This window comes from Apodemus sylvaticus, chromosome 1, assembly GCF_947179515.1.
Source record: "Apodemus sylvaticus chromosome 1, mApoSyl1.1, whole genome shotgun sequence".
Lineage (NCBI taxonomy): Eukaryota > Metazoa > Chordata > Mammalia > Rodentia > Muridae > Apodemus > Apodemus sylvaticus.
This window is the reverse complement of record NC_067472.1, coordinates 171,571,379-171,590,852: the sequence shown is the minus strand read 5'-3', so window position 1 is coordinate 171,590,852 and position 19,474 is coordinate 171,571,379. Positions and strand designations below refer to the sequence as shown.

General features: G+C 40.4%; 1 protein-coding gene and 1 pseudogene across 3 annotated transcripts in view; both read right to left on the bottom strand.

Moving 5' to 3' along the window:
- LOC127670388 (zinc finger protein 431-like) overlaps window positions 1–19,474 on the bottom strand; it is a 553,459-nt gene that overhangs the window by 337,976 nt on the left and 196,009 nt on the right. The window lies entirely within an intron of this gene.
- Window positions 1,367–11,826, bottom strand: LOC127684722 (zinc finger protein 431-like; annotated as a pseudogene).

The following is a 19,474-nucleotide window of genomic DNA, read 5'->3' as shown; positions in this document are numbered from 1 at the left end:
GCAGGCTCCTCCAGAAATGTCATGCCCAGATCTCTGAAGAACCGACAGACTGATTTCCAAAGTGGTTGTACCATCTTGCAGTAACTATGGCAGATATGACAACTGACAAAGAAAAACACCTGAACATTTTCCCTGTTTTAAATCATTTTATTAACAATTTTTTTATTCTAGTTTATGTTTATGACTACTTTGCCTATATGGATGTCCATGCCACATACATGCCTGGATTTTATGGGAATGATGAGTATCCATGTGAAGGCTGGGTATCAGATTGTGGTCCTTTATTAGTACAAGTGCTCTTTGCCATTGAGCCAACTCACATGCACTGAAAAATCCAGGGTCTTCTCAAGAACAGCAAGGGCTCTTACCTACTAAGCTCTCTCCATGCCTCAGACATGAAATAAGCAGCAAGTCATTATGCTAAGTGTTGACAGTTCCACTGAGCCAAGGAATGAATTATAGGCACGATTTTTTGCATATAGATTTCCTACTATGTTCAAACCTATTTGACTTGAGTGATGTTCATTGTGCTTAACCCACAGGGAACCAGTTACATTCATTTAAGAATCTTTAATGGTGGCACATGCCTGTAATCCCAGCACTCTGGGATGCAGAGGCAGGCGGATTTCGGAGTTCAAGGCCAGCCTGGCCTACAGAGTGAGCTCCAGGACAGCCAGGACTATACAGAGAAATGTTGTCTTGAAAAAAATATATATAAAAAAGAAAAAAAATCTTTAAATATTGGAGTTCATTATAACAAGGCTCTCATATATGTATATGTACATATTTACATATTTACCATATTTACATATTTAACATTGAACATATTTACATATTTAACATTGACTATCATATGCTTTCCCACATTGCTTATATTCACAGGGTTTCTCTTCAGTATGTGTTCTCTGAAGTATTCTCTCCAGCATTATTTTTTGTGAATCTGGAGATAACAGTGACATGCAAAGACTTCCATATTGAATACCTTCGTAGTGTTTCTCTCCAGTATGAATGGTTTTATGCCTTTCTCACATTGTTCACCTCCATAAGGTTTCTTTCTGGTATGTGTTCTTTTATTCAAAGATGATCGTGTCATGAAAAGGTTTTCCCACATTGATTACATTGATAGTGTTTCTCACCAATGTTTTCTTTCATGTATTCAGAAATAATCATATTGTGAAATGGATTTATCACTTTTACCATACTTGTGCGATTTATCTCTAATATATATTCTTTTCCACATAAGACATCACTATGATGTCCAAAACCTTACTACATTTCTTGTGTTCATATAGATTCTGTACCATGAGTATTTTCATAGTGATGAAGACTAGAGAAATATGCAAAGATGTTACCATGTTAAATAACTTCATAGGGTTCCTCTCCCAGATGGATTATGTTTCAGTAGATTATTTTGATTCTCAAAGGCTTTACCACAGTGATTATATTCATAGGGTATCTTCAGTATGATACTTTTTATGGTTTTGGAGCTGATGGTGATGTGTGTAGGCTTTAAAACATTGATTACATTCATAAGGTTTCTCTCCAGTATGTGTTCTTTTATGCACACACAAAGCAGACTGTTGTGAAAAGGCTTTACCACACAGATTACATTCATAAGGTTTCTCTCCAGTATGTGTTCTTTTATGCATGATCAAAGAAGATTGATGTGAAAAGGCTTTATTACATTGATTACATTCAAAAGGTTTCTCTCCGGAATGTGTTCTTTTATGCAAGCGCAAAGTATGGTGCTGTGCAAAGGCTTTACCACACTGATTACATTCATAGGGCTTCTCTCCAGTATGTGTTCTTTTATGCAATTGGAGACTACTGCTTTGTGAAAAGGCTTTCTCACATTGATTGCATTTGTATGGTTTCTCTCCACTATGTGTTCTTTTATGTAGTTGGAGACTAGAACGTTGTGCAAATGTTTTATCACATTGATTACATTTGTAAGGTTTCTCTCCAGTATGAATTCTTTCATGAGATTGAAGATGACTGTGAGATACAAATGATTTGCTGCACTGATTACATTTATAAGGTTTCTCTCCAGTATGTGTTCTTTCATGTATTCGGAGATGACTCTGTTGTGTATAGGCTTTATCACATTGATTACACTTGAATGGTTTCTCACCTGTATGCATTACTTTATGTGTTCGGAGATGAGAGCTTTGTGCAAAGGTTTTACCACACTGATTACATACATAAGGTTTCTCTCCAGTATGTGTTCTCTTATGCAAGACCAAATAAGACTGATATGAAAAGGCTTTACCACACTGGTTACATTCATAGGGTTTCTCTCCAGTATGCGTTCTTTTATGCCAACGCAAAGTAGATTGATATGGAAAGGCTTTACCACATTGATTACATTCATAGGGTTTCTCTCCAGTATGTGTTCTGTTATGCAAGCGCAAAGTATTGCAATGTGCAAAGGCTTTACCACACTGATTACATTCATAGGGTTTCTCTCCACTATGTATTCTCTCATGTATTCGAAGTCTATTGTGTTCTGTAAAGGCTTTACCACATTGATTACATTCATAGGGTTTCTGTCCAGTATGTGTTCTCTCATGTACTTGAAGGTTACTGGGTTGTGAAAAGGCTTTACCACACTGATTACATTTGTAGGGTTTCCATCCAGTATGTGATCTCTTATGTACTAGAAGTTTACTGGGTTGTGAAAAGGCTTTATCACACTGATTACATTTGTAGGTTTTCCCTCCAGTATCTGGTCTTTTATGTATTTGGAGACTATTATGACATGCAAGGGATTCACTATGTTGAAAACCTTCAGAGGATTTCTCTTGACTTTGAATTCTTTCATGGTTTTGAAGATGACTCTGACATATGAAGGCTTTATCACATTGTGTATATTCATAAGGTTTCTCCCCAACAGGATTTCTTGCATGCCTGCAATGATAATTGGGACATGGAAAAGTTTGATCACATTCATTACACAGATGAATCTTTTTCTATCTGCATGAATTTATTTTACAATTTGGTCTAACTGTAAGGTAGAATCAGATCGCGAGGTTTTATCACATTGCTTATAATCTTGGTGTTCTCTTTATTGTGGGGTGTTTTGCATCATTAAAGACAGCTGTGATTGTGAAGACATTTATTAAATGGCTCACATTAATAGCATAATTTCTCTACTTGAAGTTTTCCAGATATTTGAAGAAAACTGCAAGAATTCACAGATATACCACTCTAATTATATCCATAAATTTTCTTACACTGTGAGTCATACTGTTAGTACAGAGACCTGTGATGTCATATAGGCCACAATTAGCACAGTGCAACTATGGGTCTGTTGCCAAGGCAATAGCCGCTATATACCCAGAATTCAATGACCCAACTTTACTTGTAATTTACTTCATTACCCATATATAATTGGTTAGCGTTTCTCCCCTCTCTCTCTTTCTTTTCCTCCTTCTTCTCACCAGCTACACATTTTCCCCATCTTATATAAAGCCCCACGTGGAACTGTTTGGCCTGGTGTGACGTACTCATTGGGGCCCGCATCTCTGCCGAATCCCTGCAGCCCGTGTGGAGGGCAGACAGGTGACCTGCATGGTGCGCAAGCAGACCAACTACTTGGAAAAAACCAATATTTTTGGTGTGCCCATCAGGAGATTCTGCCTGCAGTCTCTATGGAGAGGAGAGTGTAGACACCTGCTCACTCTTGCCTATAGCAATGTTATACTTGGGTTATCAAGGTGAACCATGTGTTCTCAGACTGCTCTTTATTGGAGAAAAGATGGTGGGGGGGTCACTCCCTGTTGATTCTTACTTAGGACACAGGCCCACGACCGACTGGCTTGCAGATAAACTGCCTATGTTCTCAGGTCCTGGATGCAAGTAGACCCCTGGAGATTTGCACCCCCCCCCCGGAGATCGTAAACTCAGAATAATACAGTACCTAGTGATATTTTTCTGCCCTGGCAGGCCATGGGGAGTTGTTCCTTCTGCTGCTCTCCAGGCAGGACACAGGCACCACAACCTACCAGCTGGGAGATGAACCACCTGTCTGCTCAGGTCCTGGGCGCAGGCAGACCCCTGGCGGTTTGCACCCCCAGAGATCTAAAGCTCGGGGTGATACTGTACCTAGTAAAGCTCTTCTGCCCCAGCAGGCAGCGAATATGACCGTGGGGATTCTCTCCCTCTGCTGCTTTCCAGGCAGGAGACAGGCCCCATGCCCAGCAGTCTGGCAGTTGAACCACCTATATGCTCAGTTCCTGGGTGCAGGCAGATCTCTGGCGGTTTTTACCCCCCAGATATCTAAAGCTCAGGTGCTACAGTAACTAGTGACACCCTTCTGCCCCAGCAGGCAGCGAATATTGCCGCAGGGATCGGAATGCACATTTTTAACAAACACACATTGGCATATCAGTAAGGCGCATCGGTTAACTGGAGGGAATCTTAGCCATAGACGGGACCTGGCCAACCTTTCTAGAGCTAAGATTTGCCTGTCAGGCCCAGCCCACACGCTGGCTTTCCAGCTAACATCCATAATAAGACATTTAAGCCCTTGGGAGTACCCTCACTTGGAAGCGACCCCAAAATTCCCCCTTAGCTTTTACAGGTGCTCACAAAGTCCTGGTCCAGGCAGGGCACTTCCTCAGACGTTCTAAAAATGTTTCAGCTCCTAAAGGCCTTCACAACGACCTAGGTCTTTAGCCTAGCGTGTTGCCAATATCTTTTCAGGACGCTGAAATTATATTAAGCAATTTCCCCACCAACCCAATGGGAAATAACTTGACTTCAGCAGTACCTTCAGGCACCCCACTGGGATGCCTCCTGAAAAAAATCTCAAGTCTCTAAAACTAACATCCAATTTGAGGCAGTCAAAATGAATAAACCTCTATAATAAGGTCTGGACTCTATATAAGTTAGACAATACTTCCAAATGGCCACCTAATGGCACCCTAGACCCAATTGTTTCTAGGGAACTTAATACATACTACCAGCAATCCAGTAAATGGGATGAGATTCTATATGTTTAAGCTTTCTTCTATCTTTGCTCTAAACCCTCTCTCTGCTCTGCCTGTCCCCATCCCAGTTTCTCTTAGTCATGAAACCTACCCATCCTCCACTAGATGATGCTAGTTTTGATCCTGCAGACGAGCCACAACCCATCCGCAGCACATCTGTTGGGCCTGTGAAATCCTAAGCTGCAGCCTTGGTCTCTCTCACCATGTCTTGGAATCTAACAACCCGAACTCCCCAGATCCATCTTCTCCTCCAAGGACACCTGACCCAGCCATCAGTCCTTCCTCTGAGGGAAGTGGCTGGAATTGATCATCTGGTTAGAGTACATGTTCCTTTCTCATTGAGTGAACTTTCTCAAATAGAAAGTAGACTGGATTCTTATACTTCTAACTCCTCTAACTTTATTAAAGAATTTCAGTACATCACTCCATCTTACAGCTTGACTTTCCATGATGTTCATATGATTCTTACTAACAATTTACTTCCTGATGAATGCAGGCAAGTTTTCGAAGAGGCAAGAATGCATGCAGAAGAAATTCACCAAACAGACAGATCCTATCTAATCGGATCTGAGACAGTGCCTGACCAGGATCCTCAGTTGAATTACAATTCCACAGGTGGTATTTTAGCCAGAGACAGGTTTATTACAGGCCTTCTGGCTGGTCTCAGAAAGGCAGCCTTAAAGCCAGTAGATTTTGAAAAACTCCAAGAGGTTGTCCAGGACAAACAGGAAAATCCATCTCAGTTTTTAGAATGCCTCCCAAAGGCTTTGTTACAATACACTAATCTAGATCCCGAGAATCCAGAAGGTAAGCAACTTTTAATGACTTGAGAACAGAGGTCCATCCCATCCAGATACCCCTCCAGCTGACCTCCTAGCCTTGGCTATGGATGATTGAAGGGGCCAAATCACCCTCAACCCTACCACGCCCATCCCCAGCAGGGAGCCCTGGGTAACTATCATGGTATGTGGGCGGCCCATCTCCTTCCTTTTGGACACCGGGACCACTTACTCGGTGCTGATGGAGTTTTGGGGTCCTGCTTCACCCTCGTGTCTTCCCATAGTTGAGATAGGAGGACATCCTTACTTTTCTCATCAGACCCCACCATTTAGCTGCACTTTTAGAAATATACCCTTCACCCATTCCTTTTTGTAATTCCTTTGGTAGTGCCAACTATTCCCATTCCCTTATTAGGAAAAAATCTTTTAGTTAAGTTGGGGGCTTCAATTTCTTTTGCTCCCCCAACTAGCCTGGACCCAGGCTCGCCAGCAGTTCCGCTACTTCTCCTTCTAGCCAGTCAACCTACTAACACTAACATGTTATCTCCTCTACCAATGTCTCAGGTGGACCCCAGAGTTTGGGACGTCCAGAACCCCTCTGTTGCTAGACATCATTCTCCTGTTGTCAAACAGTTACTGGTCCATACCAGATATATCACCCAAGCTCAATAACCTCTCTCTCTTCAGAGCCTGTCATTTCTGACCTCTTAAGGAAAAAAAAATCCTTCATCCCACTTCTCCTTCCAACACCCCTATACTAGCAGTTAAGAAACCTAATGGTAAGCCGGGCGTGGTGGCGCATACCTATAATCCCAGCACTTGGGAGGCAGAGGCAGGCGGATTTCTGAGTTCGAGGCCAGCCAGGTCTACAGAGTGAGTTCTAGGACAGCCAGTGCTATACAGAGAAACCTTGTCTCGAAAAACAAAACAACAACAACAACAAAAAAAAAAGGAAAGAAAGAAAGAAAGAAAGAAAGAAAGAAAGAAAGAAAGAAAGAAACAAACAAACAAACAAACAAACAAACAAACAAACCTAATGGTACCTATCACTTGGTTCAAGACCTCAGGTGCATTAATGCTGCAGTGTGTTCCTCTCCATCCTGTCATAGCTAACCCCTACATACTTCTTTCTACTATCCCCTCAGGAACTTCTCATTTCTCAGTCCTAGATCTAAAGGACACATTTTTCTCTATCACTCTCAACACACAGTCACAGAACATATTTGCCTTTACCTGGACGGACCCTGACACCCACTTTTCTACCCAACTTACCTGGACTGTTTTACCTCAGGGATTCTGAGACAGCCCATACCTATTTGACCAGACTCTGGCTTCTGACTTACTCTCTTAATCTCTCCCTAGATGTAAAATTCTTCTTTATGTAGATGCCATCCTTGTCTGCAGCCCATCTCTAGAGATTAGCCAAGCAGACACCTCTGTTCCTCTAAATTTCCTTTCCAGTGGAGGTAACAGCTATTGGGATTGTCCACTGCAGATTCCACCAGATGGATGACTCTATTGTATCAAGGGAAACAACTGAGCTGATGAGGCAGCTAGAGCTGCGGCCCTTAGAGGGCTAAACTCATCTCACCTTCCCCAAGACATCCTTACACTGCAGCCCACATCTCTACCTCCACCCCCTGACACTCGCCAAACTCTATCCTGTCTTCACCAACTCTTTCATCCTAACAGCCAAGCATTATCTTCTTTTGTTAAGACCCACTTACAGCCTACTCCTGAAGACTTAAATTTCTTCAAATCTATTCTTGTCAAATCTGTCAGATGTCAGATTCCAACTTGAGATATAGTTGTACCCCTTTCCCTACCCATTACGCTAGAGGTTCCCTTTCTGGAACTGACTGGCAACTTGTCTTTACCCATATGCCTACGGTCAAGCACGCCAAGTACCTCCTGTTCTTGGTGGATACCTTCTTGGGGTGAGTAGAAGCCTTTCCCACCACTAACAAAAGGGCTCAGACAGTCTCTGATCTCCTCCTCCAAGAGATCATACCCGATTTGGTGTTCCAGCCTCCCTTCAGTCAGACAATGGTCCTGAATTTACTTCCCAGATCTCTGAGTCTATCTAAGGCCTTAAACATCCCTTGGCATTTTCACATTCCCTACCATCCTCAATCTTCAGGTAAGGTAGAAAGAACTAACTGCTCTTTAAAAACCACTCTTGCTAACCTGTCACAGGAACTTCACCTTGACTGGGTAAAACTCCTACCTCTGGCTCTTTTCAGGCTACGAGCTCTCCCCAAGGGTGACCTCTTCTGATCTCACCCTTTGAACTTATGTATGGATGTCCAGTTTTAACTCCTGGTCTTTCACCTAAATTTTCTCCCCTCCAAGACCACCTACTCACCCCACTGCTTTGCCACCTTTGCTCTCTCCTATGAGACTTTGCTGACCACCATCTACCGCAGCCACAGACTGTCTCCTGTCCACTACCGGTCAACATTGGAGACCAAGTCCTCTTATCCCCTCCAGATCATCGGCCCTTACCCCTCTCTCCCAAATGGCAGGGCCTTTTTAAGGTGATTCTCATGACCCCTATAGCTGCTAAACTCGAAGGATTCTCTCATTGGGTCCACCTGTCTCACCTCAAACCTTTCATCCCTCCACCTACAAATGACTCTTCTTCATACATGTCAGCCCTAATATGACCATACTCTATTAAGCTCCAGAGGACATTGAGACCATCCACCTTGTCCCCAATTCCAGAACATAAGACTCGACTCTGGCAGCTGAGCTCAACCACATTGGATTAGACATGGGTTTCTTCTCCTACCCTGCTGATCTACGTTTCCATCCAGGGCAGTCCTTACATCTGGAGATTCGAGGTTCAAGAAACCACCACAGATAACAGTCTTTCCAAATAGGGTCAGGAAACTGCTCCATAGCCGGATGCCAGGAACCGATCCAAATCACGATCATCCCTGTATGTGTTATCCCATCTAAGTATTATGATCTCTATACTTGCTTTCTCTTTGACCAGACAAAAGATTATTGTAAAAAACAATCAGAGGAATATGGGGGCTGCCCATTTTGGTATTATCAGATACATATGCTAGGATCACGGGTCAATCATTTCTTCTATCAATACTGCAAGACACTTTTCTTCTACATACAAGACACGTGGGATTCCAGGTGGGTGACAGGAGTTGTTGGTAAGCTCTATCATAAAAACCAGCCCAGTTACCCAGTAAGTACCATCTATATTCAGAGAAAATATATCTCAATTGCCCAACCCCTAGATACTGGAAAATTAGGGGAGATAATTAAACACTACTCTGAGGTCCTTGATTCTTTGACAGCACCCTCATAAATGGCACTAACTCGTCATTTTGCCTGTTGCTTCAAACCTTGACCTCAGCATACCAGCTCCTTAATGTCACCAGGCCTGGTCACTTTAGGGATTGTTGGTTATGAGTACCCCAGAAATTGACTCAAAACTGTTACAGCTTCTCCAGTGATACTGCCAAATAACCTTACCTCACCTTTTGTTATCTGTCCTGTGTCCGATATCACCATGACTCCATACCTTACCTCTGTCCTTCTCTTTGGCATGGCAAACCATTTTAAGACCTCTGGGACAGGTTCTGTAGGAGCACTAAGCTCCTTAGACTGTACTAAAACCAGAAGCTTTGATATATCATCTCTGGCACAATGCCCTGCAATCCAGAACACAATTCTTTGTGGCACCCAGGTATACCATTGCCTACCTGCCAGCTGGTCAGGAGTTTGCACGTTGGTACACCTCTTCCCTGAGCTGGGAGTAGTCTAGGGAAATGAGGCCCTGCCAATCCCAGTTGTAGATATGATAGCTGCTTGACATGAGAGGGTAGTTTAGATCGTGCCACTCTTGGTTTCTACAGGAATAGCCATAGGTGTTGGTACTGGTACTGGCAGGAATAACGACTTCTCTGGCCCAATACAATACATTCACTTCCCAGTTTAAAAGCGATCTGCAGGGAATGACTGAAACTGTGCTTACTATCCAGAAGCAGATCGATTCTTTGGCAGCTGTGGTGCTTCAGAACTGATGGGGCCTAGATGTCCTGACAGCTGAAGAAGGTGGTCTTTGCTTGTTTCTTCAAGAAGAATGCTGTTTCTATGCCAACCAATCCGGGATAGTGAGAAACAAAATTCAGAAGCTTCAGTCAGACATAAAGAACTTCAGAGATCTTAAGACCTCCAGCTATGACATTTTCAAAAACCCTATAAGGAAGTGGATACTCCCTTTTGTAACACCTTTTCTAGTCATCTTCCTGGTGTTATTGTTTGCTCCCTGCCCCATTAATCTTGTTTCTGCATTCCTCCAACGGCAAATACAAAAAACTTCTAACCAAACTATTAATGAGTTTCTGTTACAGAATTACCAGCCGCTGCCCAGAGAAGAGCCGCTGTCCACAGAGGTACCTGATGCCAATGTATACCAAGTAGACCCCGATGGTGAACATCAGCTACACCCCAAAATTGACAATGCCCCTAGACAGCAGGAAGCAGTTTAAAAGACACGGCGCCATCACTTCTTTTCACCATTGGGTCCCCCCTCTTCTTTTCCTTTTCTTTTTAATAACAGAAATGGTGGGATGTTAATATAGAGACCTGTGACGTCATATAGGCAACAATTAGCACAGTGCAAGTACAGGCCTACTGCCAAGGCAACAGCCGCTATATATCCATAATTCAATGGCCCACCTTTATCTGTAATTTACATCATCACCCATATATAATTGGGTAGCGTTTCTCCTCTTTCTCTTTTTCTTTTCGTTCTGTCGTTCCGCTGGCTACACTTTATCCCATCTTAAACAAAGCCCCATGTGGAACTGTTTGTCCTGGTGTGACCTACTCATTGCAGCCACATCCCCCCGGCCCATGCTGCAGGCAAACAGTTGACCTACATGGCTTGCAGGCAGACGAACTGCATAGAAAAACCAACACATACAATATTTGAAAAGTGAAGCACAAACAGAAATTCCATAGTCCTAAGGCTCATAGTGATTTTCTGTAGTGTATCTTTGCAGTTGTATTCCAAATGAAGTTGAAAAAGTAAGTGATTACAAACTTGTATGACATTCAGAAAGTCTCCTCAAAGTGGGGACTAGCAGATAGCATCTAATATGTCTAGGAAAGAGAGATACTCTGCTTCTCAATATCCCTATGCTCCTATGGCCTGTATCCATTATGACATATGATATAACTATTAGAAGAATAACAAATAAAGGATTCCACCTTGCATTCACAAAGATTGACATTTTATTCCTCATAAACATGAAGTGTAGGGTAGGGATTAAGGTTTTTTCACAACAACATTATTGAATCTCATAAACTTCCTCTCTCACTAAACTTAGCAAATTTAAGACAAGTATATGAAAAACAACAGTTTTACTATGGACTATTTGCTAATTAGAAGATTTTGGACATAGTCATATGAAAGTACATGAAATGGCAGTTCTATAGTGTAGCTCTAATGGTGACATGATTCAAATAGTTATATCTGTTAAGATATACTGTCATAGAGGAATGCCTTACAAGAACATAGCAGCTACCTGGCATCGAGGTATGTGGCTTGTGAGAATTTAATAGTCAACATAAACTGTTGCTGATCTTTTAAAGTTTGAGAACACATCAAATTTTCTTCAGAAGCACATTCGAATCAGGTTTCACAAAACAATTACCTTATATGTCTTCTATCACCTTGACAATATTCTTCAATATTATGGTCTTCCCAATTGTATCCTAAAATGTAGTACCAGGAAATGTATGATACATTGGAAATTAGTCAATTAGCCATTATCTACAATGAATCTTAGAACCATGCCTGTTTCTTATTCTTCCTCATTCTCATTCAAGATTACAGAGGAGCATCAATAACAAAGAAACAGCTGTCCCCCCCATCCCTTATTTTTAAACACAAAGGAAAATTCAGTTTTACCTATAGCAATGAAGTTCCTGTATGTGTCAATCATCACATCTTTGTAAAGTCTCTTCTGAGATGCATCCAGCAAGGACCACTCCTCCCGAGTGAAGTATATATGCACATCATCATAGGTCAATGCATCCTAACGTGTACGAGAGAAAGCATGGATTGTGATAACACTGTAATGAATACTTCATTGACAATATATTCATATAATTCTGGTGCTTCCAAAACTTAGTCCCTGACAGAGAAATCCGACTATAATCACAAAATCATTTTAGAAGAAATCCAAACTATGAGGTTCACCTGGAATTGCTGTGCCCTTTGAATAGCACATAGCCTAGCAAAAGAAATGCCAATTGACAGATAGACTGAGAAATGTAGAAACCCAGGGTTGGGGTGGGAGGACATATTAACACCACAGAGAAACCAATATAAAGAGTTACAAACTAACTCAGTCAGGTGGAGAAGGCGGAGTTGCCATCTTTGTCTCCAGCCAGACGAAACAGGCGACCCCAGGCACTGAGCTAGCCCGAGTGTAAGACCTCTGGAGACACAGACAACCAAGTTGTGGGCTGCTGCCTGTGCCCAGGAACTGGGAGAACAGTGGTTCATCTGTGTGCTAGTCAGGCATGGGGCCGGTGCCCTGCGGGATCCCCGCTGCCATCTTCACTCTCTGTCAGAGCAGACGGGCAGTACCAGGTTCAATCCACAGAGACAACCCAAGCATAACATTGCTTGGGGCAGGACACACCAGGGCTCCAACAGTACCCAAGAGGATGGCAGCACATCAGCAATCTGTGCCAGGGGAAGCCCAGCCATCCAGTGTTGTAAAAATAACCTTATAGGCTCAAAGGAGGTTGAAGCGCCAGCCAGTGATTAGACCAACTAACACCAGTGAGAACTAGATGGCAAAAGGCAAACGTAGGAACGTTACTAACAGAAATCAAGAGAATATGGGAGCATCTGAATCCAATTCTCCATTAACAGCAAGTCCTGAATATCCCAACACACCAGAAAAACAAGATTTGGATTTAAAAGCACTGGTCATGATGCTGTTACAGGAACACATGAAAGACATAAATAAATCTATTTGAGAAATTCAGGAGGAAATGGATCAGAAGTTAGAAGCCCTTATAAGGGAAAGACAAAAATCATTAAAAGAAATCCAAGAGAATACAGATCAAAAGATAGAAGCCAATAAGGGGGAAATGCAAACAATCATTTAAAGAAATACAGGAGAAGTTTGGTCAACAGGCTGAGATCATGAAAGAGGAAACACAAAAATCTCTTAAAGAATTACAGGAAAACACAAACAAGCAAGTGAAGGAGCTGAGCAAAACCATCCAGGATCTAAAAACAGAAGTAGAAGCAACAAAGAAATCACAAAGGGAGACAACTTTGGAGATAGAAAACCTTGAAAAGAAATCAGGGGCCATAGATGCAACTATCCACAACAGAATACAAGAGATAGAAGAATCTCAGATGCCGAAGATACCATAGAAACCATGGACTCATCAGTCAACAAAAATGAAAAATGCAAAAAACTTGTAACCCAAAATATCCAGGACAATCCAGGAAATCAAGGACACAATGAGAAGGCCAAACCTAAGAATCATAGACATAGATGAGAGTGAAGATTGACAACTTAAAGTGACAGCAAATATCTTCAACAAAATTACAGAAGAAAACTTTTCTAAGCTAAAGAGAGAGATGCCCATGAATATACAAGAAGCCTACAGAACTCCAAACAGACTGGACCACAACACAAATACCTCCCTTCACATAATAATCAAAACCCGAAATATACTAAACAAAGAAAGAATATTAAAGGCATTAAGAGAAAAAGGCCAAGTAACATACAAAGGAAGACATGTCAGAATTAGACCAGACTTCTCACCAGAGACCATGAAAGCTAGAAGATCCTGGGCGGAGCTCATGCAGACTCTAAGAGAACACAAATGCCAGTCAAAACTACTATACCCGGCAAAACTCTCAATCACCATAGATAGAGAAACCAAGATATTCCATGAAAAAACCAAGTTTAACCAATATCTTTCCACAAACCCAGCCCTACAAAGGATAGTAGGAGGAAAACATCAATACAAGGAAGGAAACTTCACCCTGGAAAAAGCAAGATAGTAGTAACCTTCGTTCATCAAACCCAAAAGTAGATAAACAATCAAATATAAAAAGCAACATCAAAAATGACAGGAGGTAACAATCACTATTTCTTAATATCACTTAACATCAATGGACTCGATTCCCCAATAAAAAGACATAGACTAACAGACTGGTTATGTAAACAGGACCCTACAGGAAACACACCTAAGAGTCAAACACAAACACTATCTTAGAGTAAAATGCTGGAAGACAATTTTATAAGCGAATGGTCTCAGGAAACAAGCAGGAGTAACCACTCTAATTTCAGATAAAATTGACTTTCAACTTAAAGTCATCAAAAGAGACCCTGAGGAACACTTCTTGCTGGTCAAAGGAAAAATACACCAAGAACTCTCAATCCTGAGAATGCTCCAAATGCAAAAGCACCCTCATTCATAAAAGAAACTTTACTAAAGCTCAAAGCACATATTGCACCTAACGCAATAATTGTGGGTGACTTCAACACTCCACTATCCTCAATGGACCCATCAGGAGAACAGAAACTAAACAGGTACACAGTGAAATTAATTGAAGCTTTGGACCAATTAGTGTTAACAGATTTTATATATAACATTTCATCCTAAAGCAAAAGAATATACCTTTTTCTCAGCACCTCATGATTTCTCCAAAATCGATCATATGATTGGTCTCAAGACAGACCTCAACAAATATAAGAAGATTGAAATAATCCCATGCCTCCTATCAGATCACTATGGAGTAAAAGTGGTCTTCAATAGCAACAAAATCAACAGAAAGCCCACATACACATGGGAACTGAACAATAGTCTATTCAATGATACCTTTGTCAAGGAAGAAATACAGAAAGAAATCAAAGACTTTCTAGAATTTAATGAAAATTAAGGCACAACATACCCAAATCTATGGGATACAATGAAAGCAGTGCTAAGAGGAAAACTCATAGCCCTAAGTGCCTCCAAAAAGAAAATGAAGAGAGAATATAATAGCAGCTTAACGAAATACCTGAAAGCCCTGGAATAAAAAGAAGCTGATTCACCCAGGAGGAGTAGAAGACAGGAAATCATCAAACTCAGGGCTGAAATCAATCAAGTAGAAAGGAAGAGAACCATACAAAGACTCAAGAAAACCAGGAGCTGGTTCTTTGAGAAAAAAAAAATCAACAAGATTGATAAACCCTTTGCCAGATTAACCAATAGGCACAGAGAAAATATCCAGATTAACAAAATTAGGAATGAAAAGGGAGATATAACAACAGAATTAGAGGAAATTCAAAAAATCATCAGACCCTACAGAACCCTATACTCAACACAACTGGAGAATCTGGAGGAAATGGATAGTTTCCTGTACAGATATCAAACACCAAAATTAAATCAGGATCAAATAGATCATCTCAACAGTCCCATAACCCCTAAAGAAATAAAAGGGGTCATAGAAAGTCTCCCAATCACAAAAAGCACGGGACCAGATAGTTTTAGTGCAGAATTCTATCAGACCTTCAAAGAAGACCTAACCCCAATACTCTGCAAATTATTCCACAAAATAGAAACAGAAGGAACACTACCCAACTCATTCTACAAAGCCGCAATTACACTGATACCAAAACCATACAAAGATCCAACAAAGAAAGAGAACTTCAGACCAATTTCCCTTATGAACATCGATGCAAAAATACTCAGTAAAATTCATGCTAACCGAATCCAAGAACACAACAAAATGATCATCCACCATGATCAAGTAGGCTTCATCCCAGGGATGCAGGGATGGTTCAACATAAGGAAATCCATCAATGCAATCTACTACATAAACAAACTCAAAGAAAAAAACCACATGATCATTTCATTAGATGCAGAAAAAGCATTTGACAAAATTCAGCATCCTTTCATGCTGAAAGTCTTGGAAAGAACAGGAATTCAAGACCCATACCTAAACATAGTAAAAACAATATACAGCAAAACCAAAGCCAACATCAAACTAAATGGAGAGAAACTTGAAGCAATCCCACTAAAATCAGGGACTAGACAAGGCTGCCCTCTCTCTCCATATCTTTTCAATATAGTACTTGAAGTTCTCACTAGAGCAATTAGACAACAGAAGGAGGTCAAAGGGATACAAATTAGAAAGGAAGAAATCAAATTATCACTATTTGCAGATGATATGATAGTATACTTAAGTGACCCAAAAAACACCACCAGAGAACTTCTATAGTTCATAAACAACTTCAGCAAAGTGTCTAGTTATAAAATCAACTCAAGCAAATCAGTAGGCATTATATACTCAAAGGATAAACAGGCTGAGAAAGAAGTTAGGGAAATGACACCCTTCACAATAGCCACAAACAATATAAAGTATCTTGGTGTGATTCTAACCAAACATATAAAAGATCTGTATGAGAAGAACTTTAGTTCTCTAAAGAAGGAAATGGATGAAGACCTCAGAAAATGGAAAAACTTGGCATGCTCTTGGATTGGCAGGATTAATATAGTTAAAATGGCCATCTTTCCAAAAGCAATGTACAGATTCAATGCAATCTCCATCAAAATCCCAATTCAGTTCCTCTTAGAGTCAGAAAAAGCAATTCCCAAATTCATCTGGAATAACAAAAAACTCAGGATAGCTAAAACTATTCTCAAGAGTAAAAGAGCTTCTGGGGGAATCAATATCCCAGACCTCAAACAATACTACAGAGCAACAGTGTTAAAAACTGCATGGTATTGGCACAGAAACAGACAAATGAACCAATGGAATAGAATTGAAGACCCAGAAATGAATCCACACACCTATGGTCACTTGATCTTCGACAAAGGAGCTGAAAACATCCAGTGGAAAAAAGATAGCCTTTTCAACAAATGGTGCTTGTTCAACTGGAGGTCAGCATGCAGAAGATTGCGAATTGATCCAGTCTTACCTCCTTGTACTAAGCTCAACTCCAAGTGGATCAAGGACCTCCATATAAAACCTGACACACTGAAACTAATAGAAAAGAAACTGGGGAAGAACCTTGAGGACATGGGGACAGGGGAAAAATTCTTGAACAGAACACCAATAGCTTATGCTCTAAGATCAAGTATTGACAAATAGGACCTCATAAAATTACAAAGTTTCTATAAGGCAAAGGACACTGTCAAAAGGACAAAATGGCAACCAACAATCTGGGAAAAGATCTTTGTCAACCCTACATCCAATAGAGGGCTAATATCCAATATATACAAGGAACTCAAGAAGTTAGACCCCAGGGAACCAAATAACCCTATTAAAAATGGGGTACAGAGGTAAACAGAGAATTTTCACCTGAAGAAATTCGGATGGCCGAGAAGCACCTTAAGAAATGCTCAACATCATTAGTCATTAGGGAAATGCAAATCAACACAACCCTGAGGTTTCACCTCACACCAGTCACAATGGCTAAGGTTAAAAACTCAGGAGACAGCAGGTGTTGGCTAGGATGTGGAGAAAGAGGAACACTCCTCTACTGCTGGTAGAATTGTAAGATGGTACAAAACAGAATAGAAATTGTAAAAGGAGTAAGGGGAAAAGGTCAAGTAACATAAAAAGGCATACCTATCAGAATTACACCAGACTTCTCACCAGAAACTATAAAAACTAGAAGATCCTGGACAGACCCTAAAATAACATAAATGCCAGTCCAGGCTAATATGCCCAGCAAAAATCTCAATTAGCATAGACTGAGAAAACAAGATACTCCAAGACAAAACCAAATTCACACAATATCTTTCCACAAACCCAGCTCTACAAAGGATAATGGGTGGAAAATACCAACACAAGGAGGGAAACTACACCCTAGAAAAAGCACAAAGATAATGTTTCAACAAACACAAAACATAATTCCACCTTTAACAACAAAAATAACAGGAAGCAACAATCACTTATCCTTAATTTCTCTTAACAACAATGGACTCAATTCCATAAGAAAAAGACATAGACTAACACACTGGATAAGTAAACAGGACCCAATATTTTGCTGCATACAAGAAACCCACCTCAGTGAAAAAGGCATTCACGACCTCATAGTCAAAGGTTGGAAAACAATTTTCCAAACTACTGGTCCCAAGAAACAAGATCGAGTGGCCATTCTTATATGAGATAAAATCAACTTTCAAACAGAAGTTGTCAAAAAAGATAAGGAAGGACACTTTATACTGGTCAAAGGAAAAAAATCTACCAAGAAGAACTCTCAACTCTGAACATCTATGCTCCAAATGCAAGGGCACCCACATTCCTAAAAGAACCTTTATTAAAGCTCAAAGCCCACATTGCACCTCACAGAATAATAGTCAGAGAGTTCAACATCCCACTCTCAGCAATGAACAAATCATAGTGACAGAACTAAACAAAGACATAGTGAAAGTAAAAGAAATTATGAAGTAAATGGAGTTAACAGATATTTATAGAACATTTCATCCTAAAACAAAAGAATATACCTTCTTCCCAGCACCTCATGGTAACTTCTCGAAAATTGACAAGATAATTTGTCACAAATAGGCCTCAACAGGTACAGGAATATTGAAATAATCTCATGTACCCTATCAGATGACCATGGCCTAAGGCTGGTCTTAAGTTACAGCAAAAACAATGGAAAACACGCCATCTACCTGGAAGCTGAACAATGCTCGACTCAATGATAACTTGGCCAAGGAAGTTATTCATTAATGAAAATGAAGACACATCATAAAAAACTTATGGGACAGAATGAAACCAGTGCTAAGAGGAAAACACATATCTCTAAGTGCCTCCAAAAAGAAAATGGGGAGACCTTACACATTTCAGGTGAGCTTGACTGCACACCTGAAAGCTCTAGAAAAAAAAAGAAGCAAATACACTCAAGAGGAGTAGACAGTAGGAAATAATCAAACTCAGGGCTGAAATCAATCAAACAGAAACAAAGAATCAACGAAACCAGGACCTGGTGATTTGAGAAAATCAACATGATAGATAAACCCTTAACCAGATGAACCAGGGGGCACAGAGACAGTACCCAAATTAATACAATGAGAAATGAAAATGGAGACATAAGAACAGAAACTGTGGAAATTCAAAAACTCTTCAGATCCTACTACAAAAACTTATACTCAACAAAATTGGAAAATGTGGATGAAATGGATAATTTCTAGACATTTACCAGATGCCAATGCTAAAACAGAACCAGATAAACCACCTAAATAGTCCTAGAAGACTGAGGAAATAGAAGCAGACATTAACAATCTCCCAACCCAAAATACCCAGGACCAGATAGGTTATTGGAGAATTCTATCAGATTATCAAAGAAGACCTAATACCAATATTCTTCAAACTATTCCACAAAAGAGAAACACAAAGAATGCTACCCAATTTATACTATGAAGTCACAATTATATTTATACATAAAACAAATAAAGACTAAACGAGGAAAGAGAACTTCAGATCAATTTCACTCATGAACATTAATGCAAAAATACTTAATAAGATTCTTGCCAAGTGAATCAATGAATACATCAAATCAATCATTCACCATGATCAAGTAGGCTTCATCCCAGGGATGCAAGGATGGTTCAATATATCGAAATCTATCAATGTAATCTACTACATAAACAAACTCAAAGAAAAAAACCACATAATCATTTCATTAGATGCTGTAAAAG